The sequence below is a fragment of the Strigops habroptila genome, chromosome 6, assembly GCF_004027225.2.
Source record: "Strigops habroptila isolate Jane chromosome 6, bStrHab1.2.pri, whole genome shotgun sequence".
Lineage (NCBI taxonomy): Eukaryota > Metazoa > Chordata > Aves > Psittaciformes > Psittacidae > Strigops > Strigops habroptila.
Window position 1 is genome coordinate 66,336,225 of NC_044282.2, and position 25,216 is coordinate 66,361,440.

The window sequence follows — 25,216 nt, forward strand, 5'->3', positions numbered from 1 at the left end:
TTCAAATGGGTTAAAAGATGAAATCTTCAAAAGCAAATGTAATTAAGATTGCAGAAATGCATGCTAATATTTCAAAGATGCCATCAAAACTTTGCTGCATGTAAAGTTGTTAGCTGGCCCATTTTACAAAATCTGGAGCAGTGCTTTTATTTACTATTTTTACTCAATTCCAATTTACTTGAATGCAAAAATGTTTTGTTTGAGTGCCAGGCCAGAGCAACTGATTTAGCAAGACGAGTATGAAACAAGCTTGGTGCAAGTGAAATGGGACATACCTCTAACAGTTAGCGCTGACTCAGAAGCTCCGAAGTCTAAAAAGCTGAAATTCTGGGTTTTTTTCTGAGAAGCTGTTTAAATGCTTCATACTTTTTCTAAACAGACCAACTGCACTGGATTTAGTGTTAATTTAATGCAATTAAAATTTAAAAAGGATCCTTAATCTGAATATAAAAGAGAGTGGTTTATTGAAGTTGGCTCTGAACTCACAATAGGTATATACTTTTAAATCTGGTTTTATGATCATGTTTCATTCGAGTGCTGTTAGACAACAAAGGAATTGTGTTTCCAAAAAAAGGTTGAACAGTACTGATTAGCATTGCAAAGTCTGCATTTAAAAAGATTAGTTTTTAAACTAAACCAGTATATTTTAATTTTTTATACGCGTGGACCTAACGTACATGGTGAATAACATCTCTTTATAGAATTTTAAGTATTTGAGACACTTTATTGTTTAGAGAAAAGTTGCTGACTTCATCGCAAGTATAGCCTAGTAAAAATGGGGCCTGGAATAGTAAACTGTTTCAGAGCTAAGGCAGAAACTGGTAACCTTCTGACCTCTGACTTTTACTGGAAAATGATATGCAACATAAATTCAGGGGGCCTTTTTTCTTTCAAGTATGTATACGTATATATTCTAGTGGTGCTGTTCACAATGCTATAGTTGAAGTGGTGTCAACATGTTCATTAGAGCCCCTTGCTTTCAGAGCAAACTTTAAATCTGCAGGGTTTTTTAAGGGTGAAAAAGCTGCTGCAAAAATAGGCTTTGAACTAAATATTCAGAGGACTTTTTTGTACTTGGATAGGGCTGTTCTTTTTTCAGATGGATGTGCACGTGTTTATGTGTATATGTATGTGGACAAAACATCTGCGGGTAGGCTTGCCAGCATGCTCCTAAAACTCCTGGGCCTTTGGAAATTGAGCTGCTTGGTTCCTGAAGTACTTTTAAAAGATTTTTCAGGCTTCATTTTCTCTTAAATGTGGCATTTTACTAGTGGTGAGTGCCAGTTGTATCTGATGTTTTATCATCACCGTCCTGGTTGGCTCCTAGCAAGGTGCATGCTATAACCTCAGTCAGGAAGGGTTTTCTAAAGGGACTTTAGAGCTTGAGTCCTATTGAATATCTGTAGAAAGACTTGTAAGTGATGCTTTAGCTGATTCTGAAAGTTTTACCCAAATCCCAGGATATGGTTTGTTGAGGCTGGAATTGCTGCTGGGGCTTGGTAGATGTGTTTCATGGAAAAGGTGAACTTCAGGGAAGAGTAAACAATAGTGGGAATTTGCTGACTGGAGCTCTCAGGTCAAGTTTGGGAAAAGAGTTTTGGAAAGGCAACCCTGTCCAGGAGGTCTCTATTAACAAGACTTGCCTTCAGGCCACTTGCCATCTATGAAATGGCTTTTTTTTTTTTGAGGAATGAGGTTGCAGGAAGGGTGTCGGTGGTCTTGCTGAGCCTTGCTTTATGTCTTGTTTGCCCTCTTTATGCCTTGAAGCCCTTTGAAGGTTGAGATCATGGGGAAATCTCATTTGTTTAAGCACACCCATGCCTGCATATACACCTTGTGTAAAAAAAAGCATGTTTTTAGCATTCCCACATGGGGAAGAAGTCAAAAACCATGATCCTGAATGACCAAAGGGGAAGAGAAGAAAAAGATAGCAAATATCCTGCCTCTCCCCAACTACGTTTAAGTTCAGAATGTGTGATTTGGAGGCTTTTCTTTGGTGGCCTGATGTGAGGAGTGGCAACACTGGTTAAACTCACATACTCACCTCTGCTGGATGCCTTTCTTGGCAGCAAGAGTGGCCGGCGTGGCACTGCCTCAGCAGCCGGGTGCCACGGAAGGGTGGCAGCAAAAGGCTCAGGACCCGCATGCTCATGCCTGCAAGCACAGGCGTTAACTCGAGATGCATAAGTTGCATGACATATATTTGGTATATTATGGGCTTCCCTATTTTTAGGAGTTTGTAAAAGTTCCTCTTGGTTCCATCTGTCAAGAGTGCGTTTGCCATTTAAAAAAACAAAACTAATCACCAGAAATATCACCCTCTAAAGCTGTCTATTTTTAGGTTGTTCCCACAACCTACTTCCCTTGTTGGGGTAGGTAAAAGCACCTTCTGAGCCATGTTTCCAACCTGACTGAAGGTATCGCAAGGATGCAAGTGTGAGCTTTGCATTTTCAGAGAGGCACACAGACTGGAAAGCTTAAGCCGCTTAACAAAAGTTTTCTCCCTCAGCCCTTAACCCAGACTGTGTTAAGGTCTATTCTTGGACTTTTTGGAAATTTTTCTTCTTTACCTGATTCATTACTACTTTTAAGCCTCTCAAAGTGCATTTTTTAACCTATTTATGCCCCTATGCACAACACATTACCTTTGAAAACGTGAGAGAGATGCTCTTTCTTGTACACATTTTAAAGTCTTTTTTAACATGTAAATTTATTTACTTAGTAAATAGTAATGACTCCCAGCTGCTTCGATCTGTTATAGAAATCCATATTTAACTGCTAGGGAGCTGTTCTGGGGTCTCGTGCCACTGAACAGCAGGATATGTTATTGCATAGCACGTTGACATGACCTCTTATAAAGGCCCAGTATTGTATCATCGTAGGGGATAGTTATAGTACAGGAATGCAGAATAATATTATGAAGAAGTTTCATCGACTGTTTTCCCATTGCTCTGAAGTTATCGTGAAGGGCCTTCGGAGGTCTGACTCCAAATGGTGCAAAGAGGTCTGAATTTAGACAGTGGAGAAAGAACTTGCTACATTCTACTAAAAACCAAAGAGAAGCAAGTTCCTGAGTGCAGGCAGGTGATGCTCACAGTGACACTGCTTTAGCTTACCGCATATTCTAACTTTAAAAGATTCCTGTTTGGGGTATTAACAGATTTATTTTGTTTGTTTTTCAAATAGCGAGGCCAGGAGGACACTGAAAAAAGCCATGGTACAGTCACTTTTAATCCAGAGTGAGGCTCTTTAATTCCCATGTTTAGCTCTCCTACACGGCTTAAAAGAAAAAGAAAAATAATCCATCAGTGTCTCCTATTTGCGCGTGTTGTTTCTTTCCTATTTTTTTTGTGCAAGCCTCGGCCTCGGTTCAAAACATTTTTTTAACCTCCAAATAATTGTTGCTCTTTCAAGCCGGGAGTAGAAAGCAGCGATATTTCTTTATAAAAATGTATCAATGGCTGCAATGGGTTTTTTTTCCAGGCTTTTGTAGGAGTTCGGGCAACCTTTAGGCAAAAAGGCAATCGCGTTTATTATTGCCGGGAATCTCAAGGCGGTTGTTTGGAGGCTGCGAAGGCAGGCGACAGAGCCGGGTGGAGGGGGAGAGAAGGGCCACATTATGTTCCAGATGACTGAGCAAGGATTTATATTCCAACTCGCCTTTTTTTTTTTTAACATGGGAGAAGAAAAGTAATAAGAGCGGGGAGGCATTTGAAGCGGTCAGATGGCCGATGACTAATGGGATAGGTGGGCAGGAGCCCGCGGATTGGGTGTCTTAATGAGCACATTTCGCACCGAGTTTGGGCTGCAGTTCCCCTTCACCTTTGCCCTTTATTGACCGAACTGACACTTCATTTTTCACATACTTCCAATTATGGCTGAGCTTAAGTGTTGCCCTGCCTCCTTTCTTTCTTGCCTATGGACGGCTCGAGAGTGGCCGAGGCCACAGAAGATATTTTAATTTGAAAAACTACCATAGCAAGGCAGGTTTAGGGTGTAACCTGAAACTGCTGTCACTTTGCAGTTTCTCCGTTGAAAACAAAAGTTTTAATGTTTCTTGTTTAGTGCTTCCAACTGCCCCATTCTCCATGTTGAGTGGTGAGGTGGGGGATTGCTTTGGGGGCAGTTGGGTTGGCGAGGGGTGTTTTCCTTGAGGTAAATCCTTTTTGGCAGTACAGGTGCTGTAGGTGAGAATCACCCAAGTAATGAGGTAAACCCAAGTAAAAAGCGTCCCTGTGCTGAAGCGATAGCTCCTTGTTCCCTCTCAATGTGGTGTCTTCTCAGGAGGCTTCTTGTGATGCGATGCCTTGTGATGTACTTTGCCTAACACTCTCTTTATGGAAAAGCAAATTGTAATTGTGCCTGCTCGTCTCAAGCCTTAGACCAGTGTGGATTTGTTGGTTTACTAATATCTGATGCATGAATGTGGATTCAAATGTGGCCTGGTTGTGAGGCTTTGAGAAGCACAGGATGATGATGCTGGGAGAGGCAGGTATGATGAAGGGATGGACAAATCTCCAGTCCACAAACACACCTTTGATATACAGGGAGAACCGCGATACACGTCCCACAGCCCAAGCCTTTGTGCACTTCCACGTTGGCTTTTACACACAGAATCCTTCCAGGGCGGAAATGTCTGTTTGCTTTTGCAGGGCTTTGGGGGTTTCGGAGCATGCGGTTTTCCTACCGAATGTGAATTCTGTCGGAAATAGTTGGAATAAGTTGCGCTCGCATGGGATGGGTGGGTTTAAGAACAAAATCTCTGCTGTTAGACCTTAGCTTCCCAGCAGCGCTGCTGGATTTTGCAGCATGGCTTTTGCTACCGCCTCTGTCACGTGAGGTTTGGGTGAGTAGTGAGTGGGCACGTCACCTGTGTGCCAGTGGTGATTGCTTCGCATTTAAATGCATGGAGAGTATATCAACAATTATTTACATCCAAACAGAGGCCCCTAAACCACAGAAGTATTTATCTCAGAAAAAGAAAAAAAAAAAAGTATGAAGTATTACCTACTTTATTATGTAGCCCTCTGGCATAGTAATGGCATGGCATATTTTTACTATAATATGGTAATAAAAGAATATGTAAAAGGCAGACAAAGGTTCTGTCTTTTCACTAAGGTGACCCCTGTTACCAAGTAACTGCTTTACTTATGAGCTTATTAAAAACTCAAAAAAAATGAGCTTTTCATACTTCACAGGCATTGATGTGAAAATGAGCTGTCCTGCGAGTAGTTTTCTTGATCATTTTTAGAACAATTGATTAGCCAAAGAGCCGCTGTCATTAGTTGACATTGACTGATAGCAATTTGTCACAAGCTCCGAAGGTCAGCCAGGCAGTGGAAGCTTTGGCTTGTCTTTGATTGACCTTTTCTGATGCCATTATCATGCGATCGGTTAGACTGGATGTGACCCTCGATTAGAAAAGACAGGGCATTAGTCAACAGGGGCAGCTCCCGGTATTTTTCCTGGTGCTTTATGTATTGTGAATCCCGAATTAAGCGTAATAGGCTTGTTTGGCAATGGAGTGGTATCAGTTTTCTTGCTGACGCTCTGGCATCCCCTTTTCTTTTCTTGCTTTTCCATCAAGCGGGCAGTACTCAGTTTGCTTTAAATCAGCATGAGCACCTGTGCCCTCTTCCTTTGATGTGAGATAGAGATTTAAAACAGCCCCATATTTATTTGAAACTCTTCATGTAGGTGCATATTCTTCAGCAGCACCAGCATTAATTATTTTTATCTCCCCAGAATCATGTTTTATTTTTTAACAGTGATTGAGTAGTTGAGGATTATGCTCATAACAACACGATGTCAATTTATCATTCTGCTCTAAAGCCGGGGGGCGTGAAACTGTTTTTTTCCTCCTTCTGGTTTGGTTTTTCTTTTTCTTTTCTTTTTTTTTTTTTTTTTGTCTCATCAGCCTGATTCAGCTGTTAAAGTTAGATTTCAGCAGCATTAAGCCTCTGTGCCTCAGCTAGGCAGGGTTATACTTCCAGTATGGTGCATCTGAGAGAGTCCTCACTTGGAAGCAAGTGTCTGTCATGATTCGAGCATCAATCTATTCCCAGTGTCAGGATTTATTTTAATCATTCGCGTTAGCTTCAAACGTCTGTTATTAACACACGTTTTGCTTTTCACTTTGGCAAAGCTAACTTAAATACTTATAAATGTTGCTTGTTTTGCCTAAATTGTGGGTAGCGTAGTCGTAAACGAATTCTTTTCCTTGTAAAAAACCTTCCTTCCTTCCATTTGCCTTTCAGGGGAAACCTGAATTTCTCCGTCTAAGTACCAACTTGTTTTTCAGGTCAGCCCCCAGAGATAATAAGTGGTTCAAAACCAGCACAACCATTTCAGCATGGTTTAATGCGACTTTCAGTCTTCGCTTAGGAAAACCTTCCAGCTGGGAGGGGAGCAGAGAGGCAATCACTGGCATTGCTGGCAGAGCAAAAGGAGGCAAAACGACTTTGGGAACTGTTTACCTTTAAAGTGGCTATGGAAATACAAATATTCCTGACTTCTCAGCCGGTCTGTAGTCAAGCAGCAAAATTCATGTGCTGGAGTCCTTTTTTTTTTTTTCTTGGCAGGTTTTTCTAAATTTAAACATGTTCAACCCATAAAACATTTGTGTGGCTGTGCACAAGTCAAAGTATACATAGACATGTATATAAGAACATGGCCCTGACCCTGAACTGAACATCGCATCAGCAGTACAGGGATTTTTACAGGCCCCAGTGTGTGTTTGCACAGCCCTGGGTATGTTACCGAGGGCAAGATCTTGAATATGCCAAGCAGAGAAATGGGGTAGAAAATACCACAGTGCTAAATCCTATCTTAGGATGTTACGTAAAAACTTAGGTGTTGGACTGAAGGGCATCTTGCTTTCCTCCTTGGATGAGGCAGAGAGAGGTTTGGTTGCAAGTAGCTGTAGAAATATGTTGAAGTTTTCAGTGTCCAAGATACCCCTTTTTAACAGGACCTGACTCTTGTGTTCTGAAGACCACTGATTCAATTTGATTTAGAAAATTGTTTCTTGAGACAACTGTTGCTTAGAAAAATTCTATTGGATTTTTTTTTCCCCCCTCTACATGTCCTGATCATGCTCCTTGAGGTTGTTGTGGCTCGTGGTAACCAATGAGCTTCCCATATGACCCATGTGCTTTCCACCTTGAAGGCACCAGCCCTATCCCCAGGTCTTTGTGGCTTCAGCTGAGTCTTTTGTTGTCTAATGCAGGCAGAGTGACTTTCAGGTGTGTGCCATTGACCTCTTTAAATTGGAGGTTAAAAAAGCAAAGTCATATTCCTGAGATAGTCCCCACTTTTGAGAAACATCACAGTGAGTATAAACTCATAAACACACACTGTTTCTGGATTAGTGATGCAACAGGGTGTGCCATCAGGCTGCATTTTCCTACCTCTCACGTGAAATGCTGGGAGGGGGGAAAAAATATGACTAAGGTTGGAAGAGAAGACTTTGAAATAATGGGTTTTATATGAAGAAACAGGGTGCTTGTCCCATAAGGCAAGAACTAAGGGTGCATGTTCATGGCACAGGAGCTTTCCAGAGCGTTAGCAGAATTAAAACAAATAAAAATGTTTTACGTGGTGGGTTAAATTTGTTGCTACAGTGTGCTCTGGAGGTCAGCAAGGGACAAAAAGAGATTAGACCAATTCGTGGAAAAATAGGTCCTTCTGTAGCTATTAAAAACCCTGGTCCAGATGCAGCTGCTGGCTCAGGAAGCTGCCCAAGTGCTGATTGTCAGAGCTGTGGCACAGCCACTTCGGTGTTTCCCCTCCTTTCTGTCTGGCTTTCCTAAACACCCATTATTGCTCCTGGGAGAGACCAACATGAGATCAAGCTACTTGGGCTGATCTCCCCTGGTTTTTATGTTAAAATAATTTTATAAAATTTAATTCAGGAAATAAGATACTGGATTTTTTATATTTTTTTTTTTCATGGCTCTTGCTGATGCTGGCATGCTTTTGTTGGGAATAAAGTAGACATAGTTTGTATTTTCTTGCCCTTATTACCCTGGTGGTGGGAATGGTTTGATGCTATTCATTCAAATTTGACAGGTGATTGCTTCTGTAAATGAATGCACTCAAATCATAATTGTTGCAACAGAATTGTTTGATTACCTGGTAGTAGCCTCTTTCTCTGTGATAGCTTTTGGATCACCTGTTTGCTGAGAGCATTTGACAGTCCTCATGTTTATTACCCAATTGAATGTCAGTAGCAATTGCAGCTAAAGATAAACGAAAATGCAAGTACTTGTTGACCTTGACTTTTTTCCACAAGATATTGGACTTGATGGCTCTATTGCTGTTGAACTGATAAGAGTTATAAACAGTAGTTGAAGGAGAATGTTTTATTCCCAGAGGAAAATACCACACTGCTGTGGGAAATGGCATCTGACTAGCGCTCTTTGCCAAATTTGCTTGGTTCACCTTCATTTAGGCTGTGGGAAAATAAAATACAAATTTCCCCTTTTATGACTTTAATATCTCTGCAAACATGAAATCCCGTGCTCTTTGTAAAGTTTTGTTGGCAGACTGCACCAATAACATCCAGCGAGCGCGAGACCTCGCTATGTTTTATGATGTGCTATAATGAGGATTCTCAATTCTTCCTCATTTTCGGGCTGATTTGATAATTACAGGGAGGGAGCAGAGCTTTCTTCTCCTATTCCGTGGGAAGCTTAATATGTCTATAGCCAGCGAAGACTGGGAAATGTGTGGCTGCAGGTGCGTGTTGCCAGAGCATGGCCGTGCCAGTGGGAAAGCGGCCTGGGGATGAAGGCAAAGTTGTTGCAGGGATGGGGGGACAGTACTTTCATAGGTCACATTTGTACCTGATTATTTGGGCAGGGTGGTTCTCTTGCAGTTTTTTGAGAGGAGGGGCCCAGTTTGGGGTTGCATGTCCCAGCTGCATTTGACGGTGGAAGGGATGAGCCCCCTGCCCCAGCAAATCTTGCTGCTATGACTCCCCCATATATATATATATATAAAACAAAAATACATTTTTCTTCTTCATTTCTAATCCTGCTTCAATGTGAAACCGGAAAGACTTCAATGGAAACAGGAACAGGCAATAGGCTTTGAGATCTTGCAGGATGAAAGTCATTGTATAAACATAACACGCGAAGAGCACAAAAGATGGTGGAATTACATTGTTTAAAACATAAGTCCTTCTTGTCTCAGCAACTGCGCTGATAAACTCCGTACAGTATTGTAGGAGCTTGTTAAAGCACTGAAATGCAGGATTAAGCAGTGCTGTAGCAGTTAGCAGAGTCAGACTAGTAATCTTATTGCATTGTATTTTTTTTTTTTTAGGTAAGATTAAGCTGGCATTACATTATACATTTGTGGGCGAGGGGGCATTCTTCCGGGGATTAATTAATAGGATCAACGCTGTAAGATGCTGACATCACTTTTTCTAAGCACATTGGTGCATACAGGCTTTTTTTTAATTCTCTTTTTGAATGAGATGGGACCTTCTGTGGGCGATGGGGGCAGCCCCTGCGGCTTGTGGTGGTGGCAGAGCCACCTGTCACTGCATAATTCACTGGGGACCGCTTCCCTCTGGCCTGGTGACCCACTAGTCAGTGCCATGAGAAATAGCAGAGGGAGAGGCCCGATGTCTCTTCTCCCCAAGCTGGTATGGGATTGCAAGGCTGTGACTAAGCAAATGCCTGACACTGCTCTAGCAGGTCTTTGAATGAGGGTGTCATTGGTAAAACCTTCTATCTGTCGACTTGTCTCTTTAGCCATGATGCCTCCTCCATGTAGCATTTGCATCTTGGGTTTGGCATGCTTGAACTTCTGCTGCTAGAGCCTGGGAGGTGAGAAAGGGCACCGGAGAGCCTGGCTGTGCCCATGACATGCTGTAGGAACGGTGTCATATCAGGGCAAGCACTATCTCCCCAGGGCCCTCTGCCACCCTCCAGCACTCTGTGGCTTGGGAACTTCCTCATCACCAGGTGGTATCTCTGACGTCTAATAGCCACAGATGATATATATAGAGATATATATATTTATTTATATATTATTTATTTTCTTCCTCATGAGCGTTGAAAAGCTGACACAGATTTTGCAGGCAGTTTTTTGTGGTTGCTCTTTGCAGAAGCTAATGTGAAGGTGTCAGAAAGAAGAACCATCATGGAAGTAAATAAAATTACGGTGGGGGCAGCCTTTTTCAACAACTTGTCCCTTAGTCCTTTGTTTTTCTGTGGCTGATCCTGTGCCACAGGAGAGCAATGGCCCTTGCAGCCTTGGTACTGTGTATCATTTCAGGGCTGTAAGTGCATCTTTTGCAGGAAGGCAGGAGAAGACCTACTAAAAGGCACCAGTTAATGTCCTCAGAAAAGAGCTAAAGGTGGTGGACGTAACCTAACTGATTTTTAAATCTTCTCCCAGTGCTCTGAATAGCAGTTAGTGTCACATGGATGCATGCTAAATATATTCTGGAGTCTGTAGTGTCCCGATGGACTTTGAAGAAGGCGTATCTTAGCTCTCCCTGGTCAGCAAGTGAAGGTCATGAAAGCAAGGCTTGTAGGATGGAGAACCTTTCATTGTTAGCATTGCCGTGCCAAGAGCATCTCCTCCGTCCCTTCCTGGCACAGAACTGAAGGAGAAACCCAACTATGGTGCTTCTGCTTGGGGCCCTGGGTTATAGCACATGTGCTTCTGTATTGTCTGCCTTTGTGGAGCAGGGGAAAGAGATAATGTGGTCAGTATTAACTGAACTGCTTGAAGTAAAGTGTCATAATTTAAAATTGTATTTAAGTTTCTTTCAGGGCACTGTAACATCAGAGTGTAGCGGCCTCTTGCTAAAGAGTGGGGGATAAGATGCAGGCAAATTGCAGGGGCTGGAAAAGAGGCAATAAAGTGGGGTTGAAACATGTTCATGCCGTACTCATCCTCCCTTCCTCACTTAGCAGAGCATTTCCTATTTATCCTCTCCTGTCTCTGGCTGTGGCAGAGAGGGTGCCCTAGGAGAGGCTTTGGTGCAGAATTCTGCCCATTTTCTTTTTTCTGTGTCTGGAGTAACCCATGCAAATTCTGCCAGCTGTGTAAAAGCAAGAATAGTGGTAATATTCATTCAGTGTAACTTGGTGCTATGTTGTAGTTTTGTGATGGGCTGTATGTAAAGCAGAGGGCTATTTTAAGCAGACTGAGCCACAAAATCTTTGAATGTCAGTGTATAAATATTTAAAGTTTGTGTGTGTGTTCGTTCATATATATGCTTGGATGTGACTACTTCCCACTATTATACATTTTTATTCTGCGAACCTGGCAAAAAAGGTGGTAAACCTAACATTCTTGTGAAGTACAGGGCCTTTTTTTTGTATTTCCTTTAGGAAGAGTGTTGTGCTAAGTTCTTTGTTACATTACGTTAGGCATTACAGCCACAAGAAACAAATTAGCAAGCAGTGCTAACATTAGTGTCTCACCACATATTTAACCCAGCTAAAAGACCCCTGAGGAGGCCATACTTCACCAGGTTGAAGAGCAGACTGGCAGGCAGAGAGGGCTGGTGTAGTCACGTTGTCAGGAAACATAAAGTTGTGACTTGGTTTAATTTGATCCAAATGGAGTTGGCAACTTGGTTGAGTTTTGTCTCCATAAAGTAACCAGCTAACAATCTGCAGGAATGCAGGCTGCAGCAGGAGAAGCATGTTAGTCATAACATGGGTTTATCAACTCTTCACCATGATTAATTGTATTGTATCGCTGAAAAGCAAGGTATGCACAGTTATTCAATTTTGCAGCATGGCTTTCCATATATAATGTGTTAATATAAATCAGAATTGCCTCATGCAGATGAATTGAAATTCAATGTGTTACTAATACACAAATTTTATTTAGTGTTGCATTTGGTGTGGGTGAAATGACAGTATTAAACTTAAAAGTGCCTCTCAAGTTGATAAATGCCAACTTGATGCTAAACTTATTAATACTCAGTTAAAATTAGCAATCAATTTACTTGAGTATTGGAGGTTAGCCAGGGATGAATCTGAAGTTGTATTAGGTATATCATACTGGTCCGAATACATCATACACTGTTGCAAAAGCATTGTGCTAATTTTAGCCTACAAAGAGGATGAAGATAAACTGCCTGCTGCTAGTTTGCCATATGCTATCCTGGTGATAATATTCAAGCAGAAAATATTCTGCAGAGTCTTATTGTTTCAGTAAAAGAAAAGTGGGAAAGAGTTAAGCAAATTTCTGCTCCATAAATATATAAAAAATAATGAAATAAAATCTCGAATGCTAGTGGATAAAACCTGTGAAATTTGTTTTGATTTTATTGACTTTCATGGGAGTCAACAATTTGTTTTAGTATGTATTTGATCCAATTGTATTCATTTCTCACATGTAAATCTCAAAATCAATCTAAATAAAAATCGATCTTCATTCTGGTAGGCAAAAATATAGTCCACTTTGCTCCTAACTAGTTAAGCCTCTCATCCTTCAAGTTTAGTACAGGAATAAAGTCTCTGCTGAGCTGATATTTCAGAGCTCCTCCTTTTGCTTTGTTTATTTAAAAACACAAAACATGTTCCAGTTTCCATATGGGAAGAATTTTGCTTCTGTAACTTCACCGAGAAGCATTTGCTGTCTCCATCTGCACCCGCAGCCAGGAGAGGGGTGCATGGGGAGGGGGTGCCCCAGACCCCCGGGCTGCAGAGGGCTGGGGGGAAGCTTTGCATTAGCAAGTGGTGAAAAGCTTGACCTTTGAGTGACCTGGGTCAAGCAAACCCCCTGCCGAAGTGTCCCATTTGGACATGGATACCTGTGGGGTGAGGGAGGAGATAAAGGCAGGGGTAGGAAGATAAAGTAATCCCATTGACCTGGGGGCTTCTCAGATATTATAAGCAAGTGATCAGCAGGAATAATAAAAGAGTGGCAATATTTGCCTGCCCCCCGTATCTGTGTAATGTCATTTCCAAAGGGCTGGAGTAGATAATAGCAAATGTGCTTTCAAGTATCGGATCAATCTCTTGAAGTGATGGGGAAGGTTGGATGCTCTGATCTGGCTGCTGCTGGAGAGTGTAATACAATCCTCGTTGCAGCAGAGAGAATTGTATAAATGGACAAAGATCCACTGATTACATCTTTTGCTAAAGTGTTAAGTAAAAGATCTGGCTATAAGAGATGGCAGGTCTACTATTGTCCAGTCTTCCGACTTGTTTTTATAGGGGTTTTCACAGGAACAAATACCAATTACCAAAATAAAAGCAAGTGGTGTGGCTGGTCTGTATCATGGTAGGACACATGCTCTTGAGTCAGTGTGGGCAGGAAGCTTGGCAGGTCTGTCCCCTACCATTGCCATTGCATCTTTATCTCTCCAGTTCATTGTTTGCCACTGAGTGCTTGAAATTCCAGTTTCCAAGTAAAAGCTTCCTGTTTCTTGCATTTACATTCAGTTTGGTAAGACATAAATTTAGCTATCTATCAAGGAGGGCTTTTTTTTCCCCCTAAAGTAAGGCAAAATAGGAAGAAGAAATTAATTCTGATTTGGTGATAAGAGGTAGAATTTTGCATTTTCCCAGATTCTCGGTGGCAGGAAGCATGAAGTTTTATCCTCATGATAAGGTGATGGATGGGAGCTAAATTCAGCCTTTCCATCCTGAGTAATTTTAGCAGGGGCCCTGAAGTCCAGATATTGTTTAAAAGCAGAGATGGGCATAGTCAGCTTTCATTAGACATAGCTTCCTTGTGATAGCCTCACTGCTTGTAAGTTTTTACTGTTCTGTGCAGTATTCAAAGCTAATAACATGCATGTTGTTGTAGGCATCTCAGTCCTGAATTTCGCTCCAGAGAGTCTGTGTTTCTCTCCACTGACTGCGGAGGGACTCAGGGAGGGCTATTCGCCTTGCTCAGACACCTAGCTTGGCAGTCTGACTTAAATGCTTAGAGTAAGAAGGGATGAATCTGCACTAAAACTTATTGTTTCTTTAGGAAGAAAATGTTTCCTCTGTGTAGAGAAGCTGAATAAAGTGGTTTGTACTGATGAAGTTTAGATGAGTGGGTTTGGTGTTGCATGTGTGGGTAAGGCTGTGTCCTCTGCAGCTCCTGAGTACGCTGGCCTGAGCATCTTATGACACTCATCTTTGCTGACTTGTATTGGTAATCTGAAGTGTTAAAAATCTTGGCATTCTTAGAAAAAGATACATATGTATATGTATATACGCATGAATATGTATATATATATATTTAATATTACTCATGGGGGTCAGCATCTGTATTACCATGCCTAATTCTTGGAAGGCCAGGCTTCAAGCTTTCTCTGCCATCAGGAGGATGCTTGCATCATCAGTGTGTGTGTGGTCTTGGTGGAAGGTTTTCACGTGACTCTAGGAGCTGGAGACTTACATATAAAACCTGACAGATGGGGCTTGTGAAACCTTGGAGCAACGCTTTGCTCAGCTTCCAACTAAACAGCATTGAGGTCTTCCATGAGATGAAAGGCTCCATGAGTGAAGCCTTGAAAGGAGACCTGTTGCTGAGTTGATGTGGTAGGAATAGCCATACTCAAAACAATTCAAGGCTTTGCTTTGTTGTGCTGTTTGGGCATGGAGTCCTTTGGCTGCTGGCACTGCAGCTGTTGGGACTTCTATCCACACACCATCCTTGTCTGCTTTTAAATGTAAAACCAGAGTTAAACCTACTTCCACTCCAAACTAACAAGACGTGTATTTCGTCCATTTAAGCATGCTAATATGTGTGCAAAAAAGCTAATTTTTCCACTTTGTTTTGCAGTCATATTTGTAGCCATCCTCACTAGCAGATGAAGTGGAGGGAGGGGAGTTAATAAGTTTTATGCAGAATGTTGAACTCTCATTTCCATATTGAAGTCCACTATGGATGCTGTCCTGAAAAACATCTCTGGATTGTGCACCATGGCCCTGCTGTGCTCCAGGAACATAAAATTCAGGGCTTGCTTCCTTGGGAGGCTGTGAGTGCAAAGCCTGGGGATGGTGCTGGGTTTTGAGTGCTGGAGGTTTGCAGGCGTCGATGGAGGGCAGGTTACTGGCAGCAGCAGTGCGGGCTTTCATTCAGCAACTTGTCAGCATGCCTTATCTGGGATCTTGAGGAATGAATGGCTTTCCAGGATAAACCCAGGGAAGAGAACTGAGCGAGGTGCTTCCAGGGATGTCCCAGCAGAGGCTTCCTTGTGAGCTGTTCTGCTTGCCCCATAGGAGTCATAACCTGCACAGATCCCTGCCTCAGAAAGTTGGACTTTCTGGCATCTTTGTTGACCGTTTGGAGACTTCAGCCTCCTTATTTACAACTTGTGTCATCTTTGAGTTAACGTGTACAGCACCCACTGTCCTGAGCCTTTCCTTGCATGCTCTTGCATGCTCTTGCATGAGGTTCATGTGCAACCTAAGGGAGCCTAACGAAGAGCCTCCATATGATCTTGCAGACAAGAATGCATTGCCCTCTCTAGGTGTATTTTTCCTTGCTCAGGTCACTGCAGAGATCATATTCATTGCAACTATGGTGGTTATGTCAAAGTCTTTTCCATAGAAACTGTTAAATAAAATATAGGTATGAATGCTTTTCAGCTGAACTTTGAATTTCAACCAGCAATTATAGATGAAAATGTCTGTTTTCCCTTCTCAGTTGCCTAGACCATGAGTTGAAGGTGAAGCTGGTCAGGCAGTTAAAATAGATGACAAAACTCAAAGTTGTTTAGCATAGAAAATGGCAGCATGATTAGCAATGGTTCAGAGGCTGGTGTTGTTGGTGACTCTTCAGATAATTGGCAAATATTTGTGGAAGCATTTTCCAGTCTCGAGAGAATCACCAGTTTTGGCGTCAGTGATTATTGCTCTGGGATTGTGATGGGAAAGAGTGTGGGTCTGTGACTGGAGACTTCCTTTTCTGCCTGAGAAGCCTTGGTGGCCTAGTGTTAAGATGGAGATGCTTGTCTCAAGGTTGTAAGTGGTCAGTCATACAGCAAAAGCTGTGTTCAGATGAAGCAAGCCATTCACAAACAGTTGGAAAATTGTGTTTCCATTCTGCTCAACATGTGATGAGTTTATTAGAAAAGACTCATTCAGAGTGATGATGAAAATGGGAAATAGTATTTACTAAGGTTTATTCGACTGTTGCAGAATAATTTGGATACAGGTTTGCGAGTATTTTCTTTCCTTTTTATGCATGTCTGAGTGTGGGTCTTTTTAAATATATATTACAAAACTATCCTGGTCTTCATCAAAACAGTCTGCTAATGTTTTGCCTGCCTTTATCAAGATGCAGCATGAAAGGACCACTCTGATTCATATTTTTAAGGGATGTTATTCTGACCTCAAAAACTGATACTTCCTTAGCCAGTGCCAGAAAGCCCTTTCTGTGGTTTCAGTCCCCATTTCTTCAGCAATTAAGAATCAGGTGGCATCAGAAAAACAACTGATTTTAATAGCCACTTTAGCCACCTCCGTCATGGGGAGGAAGCGTGCAGGGCTTCTGCAGAGCCTTGGAGCTCTGCAATGTGACCTCAATTGACCAGATGCAAAAAACAGTGCGACTCTTGAACGGAAAGGTCTGCATCATCCAAACTGTGCTGACTCTTGTCCAAGAACACACTGTTTACCTGTTCATTCCAAATTGGTCAATTTTCTGCAAGGCCAAGATGTGATTTTTTTCAGGGTTTTTTTTCCTTTTCTTTTCCCCTTTATCTCAGTGCAACTTGGTTGGTTTTAGTGGAGCTGCTCTTCACTTACATGTAGATGTACAGTGAGGATCATGTTTTCTGTCTTGACATTTGAAGCCCAACATTCCCCCTATTGACCTATATATTCCCCCTCCTTTGTGTCTGAAGATATTTGTATATTCATCTGCAAATGTGCAGGCCGGCCACTCCAATCAAAAGTGACAAATCTGACCAGTTAACTCCAAAATGCATCTTGCTGAAGGCAATGTCTGAAAATACGTTGCCATGAACATGAAGCAGCCAAGCTTATGTTTGGCCCTCAAGATGTGTACCCAGACCTTAATGAAGGGTGGGGTTTTCCTTATCCTAATAAATAGATTTCGTTTGGGGAGGTGAGAGGCAGAAAGAGAGAATGTATTTGCCCAATCCTAAATAAAAGGCTATTTATGCCTAATACATTGGCAAAATTATTCCAGAGCAATTCGTCCGTGAGAAAATATGAACCTTGTGTCATTGCCAAGGTCAGAGAGACCTATGGTGATCTGCAGAGTAAGTTCAGGTCACCCAAGTTAAATCTGCCTAGGGGCTGACTTAGCTCACACAGCACATTTTTTCCAAGATTACAAAAGCAAACATCTTCTATAGATGAAGGCAGGGCTAAGAGTGTGGTCAACTCTCTCCTTTGAGCCAAGGTTTGTTTTTCCTTTCTCCTTTCCAGGTTGCTCCTTCCATTTCTTTTCCATTCTTCTCTTTTCCCAGCATTTACTGGATGCTCAGAAAAGTCCATCTTTTCCTTCATGTGGCAACCAGTGCATATGAAACCCTGCTTGATAACTGCATGCACAGGAAAGGCATGGGTACATTACTGGTGTTTAACCAGGAGCAGCGCTGGCTGCATGTGTATGGTGTGTCCTTGCATGTCAGTTAAGAAGCACGTCTTGAAAGTTGGGGCAAGAAAGATGGGGTACGCAATAGAAATGTATTCCATTGTAACCTCAAGTGGGAGGGTACAGGATATTTGGCAGAACCATTTTGAAGGTGAAGCTGGTGACTTCGTAGGCACTGCCAGGCTGCCTCAGGAGCAGACAGATCAAGTGGTGAGGTGGGCAGATGAGAGTCCTCATCCATCATTCATCCATCACTGGTAGAAGAAGTGAGACAGGGTCCTCAGCCCTTTCAACAAGGATGAGATTGCTTCAGCAGAAAAGCAAAATTATTCTTCCGTGTGGTCTATACCTGTCATGGGGAAGCTGATACCTGTGGTTTTTAGCCTGCCAGAACCTGAGGTTTTCTTTAACTTCCTTGGTTACTCATTCATGTCATTTAAAGTACATCGAATCACTAAAAGCAGGCAGTTTTTGCTTTCTATCCATTTCTACTACTGTTGCTATTAGAGATAATGATGAGTGCTGTAAACTGAAAAAGAAACACCAGAAATCTTTTTGGCTTGCTTTTTGAAGGATGTTTGCATTTTGTTCATGTATATTTTGTTTTTTAAGACACCGAATTGCTCATTGCTAAGACCCAGCTTTGCTTTGGGATTTCTGTGGGATTTTGGTTAAACACTCTTATTGCAAAGGAATGGAGTTGAAGAGAGCTGAAGTAGAAATGGCCGAGTTACCTCCTTTCCATACTTCATCTCTCTCGCAGTTGGGACTTTGATGCCACTGGAGGTAGTGACATAAATAATAACCAAACTCTGGAATGCATTAGAAGGTTTTTGCCTCTCCTACCACCAGTTTGCTATTCAAGGTAATCCTCGGTAGCTGATGTCTAAGAATATGTAATGAATGAAGAGGAAAGATAAAAATAAGGGGTGCATGCACTTGTAGGTAATATTCAGGGGATGTTTTTAAGTGTCCAGCACCAATCTGACTTTGCTTGCAGCTTCATTACATGTTTTGGACTCTGACATCTCTTTGCTCCTGGAGGATTTGCATTTGGGTTTGTTATTTGTTTGTTTTAATTTGGAAAAAACCCACACCTCGACCTGTAACTGCACTGTAAAACAAACAGCAAAACACCAGAAGACGTGATAGGAAGTTGTAAGAAACCAAAAACATGGCAGTGGCATGATAAATACATTAAGCTGGAGCCAAAGGGGACGTGCTAACTTAGTAGGTCTGAAGTGTCTGAAAGGGCTGTGAGTGCCTGTGTGTCCCTGGGCGGGGCATGAAGGGAGCTCAGCTTCGGTGCTCAGCCTGGTGGCCTGGGTGTTTTTTGAAGCATCAACAATGGCATCTAAGATGCTGTTATTGTCAAAAGAGGAAGGGTAGATGAGATGGAGGCATTTTATTCTCATCCCTTGTAATTCTGCTTTTTGCAGTTGCAAGGTGACCACTGTATGTGGGGAAACAGAATATGTGGTGCCACCACGGCATGCAAAGTGAAGTTTAATGTTAGTTTTCCTTCAATTGTGTTTTGGTTTTCATTGTCAGATGTTACTGGTGGACTAGGGACAAGGAAAATAATAATTTATTGGCTTTGATGCTGCTTTGACGGGAGTAGAAGAAATTACACTGCATGTCAGCAAGAACTTTTTCACTTCACACATGGGAACTTCCAATTGGAAATGTCTCATGTGGGCTTGTCAGGTCGTGAATCCTGACTTGCCTGAGCTGCAGCTAGACTAATACCCTCCTGTTCATTGTGGTTATGTGACTTTTGTGACATATGGGATCCAGCCCTTCAAAAGAGAATTTTGGGGCAAACAGCATCTGAACTATAGTTCCTGCAGGGCACACTAAAGCTTGGGCCAGAATTGGTTGGTCTTGAATTGGTCCAAAATAAAATGCTTTAGTTTGGTTCAACAATCCCAAGCATTTTGGTTTATCTTGCCCAACAATTAATTTTTTAAAAACTTTTTTCAATAGAAGAACCTAATTTTGAATGGTTTGGACAGTGTCAAGGTTCTGGTACATATTTTCTATTGGAAAACAGCAGCATGTCCTCTGGATCAGGCATGCAGGCAGGACCTTTTAGAGAAGGAGGCCTACTTAAATGCTCCAACGTAATAAACTGTTTCTACAGATATTAGTTTATACGTAATATGCTTCTGATCTTTGCTTTGAGCCTCTTATTGCTGCTTGTGCTCAGTCCAAGAATCAAGTGTCTTAGGAGCTGGATAAACATAAAGATAGAGCCAGTTGTTAAGGAGCTATAGAGATTTACAGAAGTTAACCTCGTGGCCATTTGGGGTATTAGTTGGGCATATTTCCCCCATGGCAGAGCTGTCCTGTGCTCCTCTTGCTGCTGCTTGTGCTCCTGCTTTGCAAGAGAGTAAGTCCAACCAAATCCAGTGGTGGATTTAACTGTCTTAGCTGTATGCAGTTGACTTTTCATGGAGAATGCAATTGGTGGGACCTTTAACTGGGAGGGCCAGCTCTCCTGCTGAAGTTGGAGAGAACAGGTTTCAAAAGAAGACCTATATTTGAACAAAATGAGAGAATGACTGAAAACCAGCTTTTCCCGATAAGTGGTAGGGTCATCATGCTGCCTTTTAGATTAAAAAACAAAAACCAACCCAAAACTAAAACCAAACCTGTTTAAGCTTTTTTACCATTCTTGGTTAAAGCAGGATGTTTTTCTGTTTAACCAGATACTTTTCTGTAGGGTATTTGCTTCCAGCTGCTCAGAGTAAACTTCTGTTGCTGCCAGCAGAAAGTTGTTTGCTTCCCATACAATGAATTGCTTTCTTTTCAGTATTTCATTCGGCACATAGATGCATGGCTCCAGAAATATCGCACAACTTACCTATAACAGTGGGGTTTTCTGAACCCCATTAAGAAGTGCTACATTGTGCAGAAGAAGAGGTTTCCTTCATTTCAGCTGTAAAAAGCTGCTGAACAAATGAAAATGAGTAAAATCTGGGAGTTCTCCCCCCGTATTCATCAATGCTGGTTTTACTCTTTGCACAGACAGCTAATTTGCTCGTTGCTTGCCTGAAGGGAATTCAAGTCAGAAAGGAGGGTCGAGTTACTAGAAGAAGGTGCTCCTGTCTCTAAAGAACAAAGTACAATGATTCAAGAAAAAAACTTTGAAAATTTGTCAAATGCCAGAGTGTAATTTATACTTGTCCAGGTTATTCCATCTATAAATATTTGTGTAGACTATTTTTGAAACTGTTTCCTTTAGTATCTTGTAAATATGGATACTATCTGTGACTGACAACCTCCTACTGTTCATGTCATGGTCTGAATCATTGCATGAAACATGCACCGCATAGCCTTAAGAGATGCATGCAAACCCAAATGCATGGTATTTGTTCCTTGCTAAAGCTCATTTTCAACCTTGTTGTTCCTCATTGTCTTTTTATTAAGTATATTTGAGAAGGCTTTTTTCTTGAGGAATAAGAAAAAAAAAAAATTGGTCCCTTGTCAACATCATGTTTCAAACTCACAAGCAGAACTACATCATTGCTGTAAATCATTTTAGGGGCTGTTCTGTAGGCCATTCAATGTGCTGAGATGATTGCCATTGACCTCAGGAACTCCTAGAGTGGGTGCTTCTATCATATGTGACTAATTGTGCATCCCAAGTAACAGAAAATGTTTTTCCCGATAAAGAAATTGCAGTTATTTTAAGCTTTCTGAAGTACTTTTTTGCTGGTAGCCACATCCTCAGCTCATGTCCCTTGCTTGGGCATTAGCAGGTTGAGAATAGTCAAAGTGGATTAACGTTACATATGCAATATATACATGCATGTGTGTGTGTAAATTTCTTAAATAATGTGTTTTGGGGAAATCTTCTGAACTCACAGGCCTTTTCATGTCAAAACTTACAGTTTTCCTCAACAAACAGGTACAACTTGGATTACTAGCTGACTATACATCCCCAGTTTGTGCTAGTGCCTCCCATCTCTCTCCTGGCACACTTGAGCACTCAGGCCCCTTGTGCTGCTCAGCTTGCCTCCTTCCCCACCCAGCTGTAAGGAGCAATGGTCATTTTTAAGTAGTGAACTTGTCCTCCTATCCTTGTGAACATGAATATTAACCACCCTGACTCACGTCAGAGTCATTTGGGTGTGACTTTTGCTCACCGCATTCCTTTGCCAAGTTGGAGCTAGTTGTGTCAGAAACAAATTAAAAAACAAAACAAAACAACCCAAAAGCTCCATATTCTTCTCTGATTGCCAATTCCATTCGACGCTGGTGGTCTGAAATGGCGATACTTGTTTTAAGTCCTGTGAACAGTAAGTTGTGGCAGATTCCTTCTGTCTTGCTCTTGTTTTACAGAAAAACTTGTTGCATCCTTGGAGCTGATTTTTGAGAGTTCTTAATTTTGAACCTTGGAGAAAAATTAAATTTCACTCATACATCTTGTTTTGCAAAAAGTCAGCAGAGTGGATGTGTGGGTATCCAGCAAACTGGAGGTGTGTTTCTGTAAGGGATAACATAGGTAAAAGTGCGAAAATTACAGTAGTTACTCTAAATTAGCACAGAGCACTGAAGTAAGGTTAAGGAAAGTAATTTTGCAGTTTAAAATCTCTCTAGTACATTATGTTGCATAAAGTTATTAATGAATCCTGCTTTCCAGTTACCTGGACAGGTTACTAAAGAGTCATGGGTTATTGGAGGGGTTAAAGGAGAAAGGAACCAACAGAGCTGTGGATGGACAGAGAATAGCTAAATATTTGGCTTAGATAATGTAGGATTTCTCATGCTAGCAGAAGCAGGAATTTGAGGAACTTGTATTTAAATGCTTTTTAAAAAAATTTATGATAGAACTGAAAAAACCAAAAGACACTACTGAAAAGCCCACAAACTTAGGGGCATCATATTAGGTTTTTCAGTTCATAGCACCAAAACCATTGAAAGTCTAGTACAGAAGTCAGTTTTTGTCTGAACACAGCACATAGTTAACTTACATTAGCTTATGAAATGCAAAAGTAAGTGCAAACCCTAAAGTTCTTCTGGAATGTAGAAGCTGCTTTTAACAGGAGAGATTTGGAAACATACAATGAAGTTCAGCACAGGGAGCTTTTAAGAGGACACTGATTTAGTCAGACCACTTAAAAGTTGCTCTGGGTCTTTCCAAGGGCTTCTGGTTACACGTCTTTCACATTTCTTTCTGTGAACTCCTTAAAGCAGTGGATTTAGATGCCTATCTAGAAGCAGACTATAAAAGCTGGAAGGTGGTGTTCATCACATGGTTTGGTGGACCTCAGCAAAACTGGTGCCCTCCTCTTGCCCCCTCCCAGCAGATGGAATAGTGAACACCAAAACCTCTCTCAAATCTCATGACAGAGGTGTGGGAAGCAGGCTTTTTGAGAATAGTGTGTTTTTCTATGATATAAAACATATTTCTACTTCAAATACAGATTTGATCATAGGACAGGGCTACATGCAGTGAGAAAAATCCTATTACGTTTGGTGAAGATCCTTGCAGTAAAGCTATATTTAGCACTTTGCTGTTGAGTTTTGTAGTTACTTAAAATTATTTGAGGATGTTAGTTTAAAGAGCTACATGCAAAGGCATGGATTCTGTAGTTAAGCAATGGACTGGAGGTTTTAGGGCATCTGAATTTCCAACGAAGATTGGAATTTCCTTTCTGAAATGTCCCTGATTTGGGATTGAGACTATTTATGTTTTATCTGGGCAGCTCTATGGTTGAGATCTGTAAGTAAGAAAGTTGCCCAGCTATGCCATGCTGCCTGCCTTTCCAACACTGTAGGGTGGTGACATTTGATTTCGGTTCAGCATGGAAACAAGGGAGGAGGCTTTGAATCACCACCTATCTCCTGCACAGCCATGGCCACTGAAGGCGAGTACATGTGCCAAGTTGCTCTCCAGAAGCACCTATTTTGCCAACAAAGGTTTATAACAGATCACCCAGGACAAAAAGAGCATTACCCACTCGAGGAGCTGCAGTAAACTCAGTTGCCCTTTGCTGCTGCAAACTCAGTTGCCCTTTGCTGCTGCTTCCTCTGATTTTTGGGGGAGTGGGAGGAGAAGGGAAGTTGTAGGAAGTGATGGCGGCAGAGAGGGGGATGCAGCAAGAGGAGCCCCTGCTGGCACGGCTGGCCTGACCCATTCAGCAGGGCTGAATACGATAAATGCCGCTTTATCCTTTCCTGAAAGGAACAAGATAGCACAGCCTAAATGCCTGGGTGTGCTTAAATAGGCAACTCTGGGACGCCGGAGTCGAGGGCGTTTGAAATCGGAGCTCCCTGACAGCCGGGGAGCTGCCACAGGTCACCTGCCTCGCTCCATGGGGACTGGCCCAGGTCTGGCAAGAAATCGTCCATGGACGAATTGTAGTACAAATTCCTTTCTTTGTTGGTTGGCCTCTTTCACTAGACCATGGCCTATAAAAAAATGTGTAAAAACAATTCTTAAATATTATTTGAAAGGGCAAACGGCCACGCTGAAAGGTTTGACAGTTTGACATATAGCGCCTGGTTTTGCTCGCTGGGGAGCGGGCGTGCGGAGCCCGGGCTCTCCTCCTGCTCCTTACAGGCTCCGGGTTTTTTCTTTTAAATAGCGTCTAGTTGCTGTGCAGAGTCGCTGTGCTCGCAGCAATTTGACAGGCAACGAGTCTGCTTCAGTGATCTTAAATCCTTTTAGACTAATTTGCGAGTGAGCAGAAAAACAGCTAGCACCTTCGGATCCAGTGCTCAAAGCCAGAGTATCAGGTATTGCCAATTAAAGTGCCATTTCCAACCATCATATCAAGATGGATTACTTGCAATTCCTCTAATAATGTCACACTGTGCCTAAAGAGAAGGCAAACTGGAGTTTCTCCATGGACAAAGGATCTGTGTGGACCAAAGTCATTGGCGACCGAGGTGGAGGGAGCATGATGCAGATCGTGCACACATCCATGCATATGTGTGGCGTAAACGCCAGCGCTGCTCCTGCTCTGCCCCTGAATAGCCACAGGCCATTTCGAAGAGCCTGTGGCCCCTCAGTCACTGGCCTACTAGTTAATTGCCACACGGACGTTGTGACACATGGGCAGATAATATGACATTTTCAGTTTCTGTCACTAGCAAACGCCACAGCGTTGCTTGCACTAGTTGCTAAGAAGCTGTCAGAAACCATTAGCAGCTGGCTAAAGTTGCCCTATGGCATTTCCTCATGGCATCAGCAAAACAAGCATAAATCACCCAGTGGAGCCTCCCGCTATACTAATGAGGCTGTAAGCTTGTTTATGGACTAGCATCATTTCTATGATTATTTCCACCTTTTCAGTTTGCCTTCATTTGGCAGCAGGAGAAGTCAACTTCAGGAACGGAGTCGCCGCTGACATTTTACAAATGCAGTTCGTAGCTGCTACCGTGTGGCTGGTCAGTGGTGCTTCAAGTTTGTTTAGAGATCTTTAAAAAGAGGAAAAGAGGAGGAAAAGAAGGTGGGGGGGAGGGGGGATTCTCTGGAGACCTCACAGAGGTGAGTGTATTGAGTTGCAAAGTAGATGGAAATACTAAAATCCACAATTGACCATTTAGACTTCTCTCTGTGGTTTCAGTCTTTACGGGATCAATTTTCCATTTAAAAAAGTGGAAGAGGTTAAACAATTTATAAAAGTCTACTGAAGCATTTGCTCTTAGGATAGCC

General features: G+C 42.0%; 1 protein-coding gene across 2 annotated transcripts in view; it reads left to right on the forward strand.

The window, feature by feature from the left end:
- MEIS1 (Meis homeobox 1) overlaps positions 1–25,216 on the forward strand; it is a 108,187-nt gene that overhangs the window by 28,066 nt on the left and 54,905 nt on the right. The window lies entirely within an intron of this gene.